Genomic DNA, 3026 nt, shown 5'->3' on the forward strand with positions numbered 1-3026 from the left:
ATATTATTCGGAATTCTGATTTAGCCCTTCATGTTTCGAAAATTGCATTTTTTGATCCTTAAGATTTTCAGAAATTTCACTTAGGTCCCTTATTTTTCGAAATTGCACAATAGACCTCAAAGTTTCGAAAATTGCACAATAGACCTCAAAGTTTCGAAAATTGCACAATAACCCCCAAAATTTCTAAACCTCCCTAAATTATGATTTTCTTTAATTTTGGCCCTAGAACTTTTTATTTGGAACCATTTCATCCTTCACATAAATAAGGCACACAATTCAAATCACTTTCTATGGTTCTAGAATCATCACTTAATTCTAAGTAGTAGAACATGCAACCTAATATTCACTAGGTTAATTCTACATTCCCAAAACAATTATATTAACCAATTTAACATTTCATGCAATAGTAAGCAATATAAAAATGTTAAATGACTAGGTTACCCGTGATGAGTGTAGTGTCTGCCTCTTCCTCAGCTTCCTCGGCGTTCATCACATAAGCTCTTCCAGCCGTAGGTGCTTTCTTCTTCGGGCAATCGGAAGCCTTATGCCCTTCTTCCTTGCAGATGAAGCATTTATAAGATCCCCACATGCACTTGCCAAAATGAAAACGGTTGCACTCCTTGCAAGGTTGCTTATCGGCAGGCTTTGGCGCTGTAGGTGGTGGCTTTGGTGGTGCTGGTTTCTTGACTTGACCTTGGGGATTTTGAGGCCCTTGAGGTCTAGGAGGACCCGTATATGGCTTCTTGTTGGGTTGGTTATTATTCTGATGTTGTTGCCTCTTACGCTCTAACTCAAAGTCAATGTCCTTTAGGGATTGCTAAGCCTGATATGCATAGGTAACTGCTGTGGCATAATCTCCAGGACGCATCATCATGACCTTATCCCGAATGGTGGGTCGTAGGCCATCCTTGAAGTGTCTAAGCTTTTCTTCCGCATCCCTAGCAATAAGGGGTACAACGTGACAACTCCTATCAAATTTCTTCACAAAATCAGCAACAGATGCGTCTCCCTGGCGGACAGTCATAAATTCCCTCTTTATCCGGCTTCTGACATCAGCAGTGAAGTATTTCTCATAGAATTTTGTCTTGAACTGTGCCCAAGTGAGTGTAGCAAGGTCAACACCATGCTCGGCTCCTTCCCGCCATAAAGAAGCATCATCTCAAAACAGATAAGTTGTACACCTCACACGGTCAGCATCCCCCATGTCTAGATAGCGAAAATGTACCTCGAGTGAACGAATCCAACTCTCAGCGGCAAAGGGATCAGTAGTGCCAGAAAATTCCTTCGGCCCTAGCCTTCGGAACTGATCATAAATATCATGTTGTGGCCTAGGTGGCTGCTGTGGCTGCTGCTGCTGCATCTGCTATAACTGCAGCTGTAGCTGTTGCTGCTGTAACTGCTGCTGCTGTAACTGTTGCTCGAAGAGACGAGCCATACCCTCTAATGCACGAGTAGCAGGATCCCCTGGAGGAGGGGGTGGTGGTGGTGCATTTATTTGACTATTCCCTCGGCGATTAACACTGTTCTCTTCCTGATTCTCGATAACGGGTACACGTCTAGGAGGCATTTTATCTGAATGTTTTCCAAATTCTAACGTAACCAACATGCAATTAAATCTAAGTTTTCTAATCATGTAACACATCCTAACTTAATTAGCATTTTAAGCATGCAAGGCAATACTACTCAAAAAGCTAATAAACATGTATCATAAACACATTATCCATAACGTCATGCAGGTTAAATCATACTAGAATCACATGAAGCAAGTAAAACTTACAACTTGAGGCTTGACGACTGATCTTCCCGGCGCTGATGGTGGCACAACCATTTACAGGACCTTTGCTCTGATACCAACTGAAACGTATCCTCTTTTTCGTTTTCTTAAAAAGTACTAGAATTTTTTTTTCCTCGTAATTAAATATACTTGTATACAAACGTTTTAAAATACCTTGTCACCATTTTTAAAATAAAACATCCTACTAGTGCTTGAAAATCCAAAGAGAGAAATCAAACATGAAATCGTAAATCGTTTACCAAACCTAAAAAGCCATAATTATTTGAAAAGTGTAGCCCATACTACCTCTCAAAAATCTCTCAAAATCATAAAGTAGAATGTCGTAGAAATCTTTAACTTAAAGTGATAAACTTAAATGCGGAAAATAGAAGCGCTGGTCCTCGGGTTATGTGCACCGACAGTCCAGCAAGTCACCCGTCAAGACCTCCAATATCATTGCCATTAATCCCACCTGCATCAACACACCTAGTGAGTCTAAAGACTCAACACGTCCTATCTTTGGTAACAAGTACTACGTAATACAGTATAACATATAACGGTGAAAAATACTTGTACTTAAAATATCATTTTCATGAGGATGTATAAACTTAAACTTAAATATTTTCGTAAACATTTTCATGATACATAAAAGTATTTTCAAAAGACATAAACATATCACTTAAACATATTCATATTCATGTCCATATTCGTATTCATACTCATGTTCGTACTCATGTTCGTGTTTGTTGAATTCAGATCGTTGATTGTGACTTTCATATACGTGTTAGGCGATGGATCCATCTACATGTAACCACAGTACTGGGCGGCGGGGGACACCAGCAACACTCTCACCGGTCAACTGGGCCCTGGCCTTACGTATTATCATATCATCGTATACATATACATATACATATCCGTATCCAAGGAAATACGATCGTCGGGCTCCCACTAGGACCAAAACCCTCACGATATCTCCAACATATCATCGTGTTAGTCACAATCCCTTCACATCCTTCAACATGTTATCATCACTTAATAAAAATCATGCATATAACATTGTTCATTTTAAACCAAGCATGCAACTTGTCTTTTAACGTTATTTTTTCATCATGAAAATCCATAGGCATTTAAAATGAACATTTTAACATTTTAAATCATAAACATATAAAATAATCATTTTACCATGTAAACATTCATAAACATTAAAAATAATCATATTAGCATTTAAAACAGCAAATCGGGCACTGCCATG

Source organism: Primulina tabacum, chromosome 7 (genome assembly GCF_025594145.1).
Source record: "Primulina tabacum isolate GXHZ01 chromosome 7, ASM2559414v2, whole genome shotgun sequence".
Lineage (NCBI taxonomy): Eukaryota > Viridiplantae > Streptophyta > Magnoliopsida > Lamiales > Gesneriaceae > Primulina > Primulina tabacum.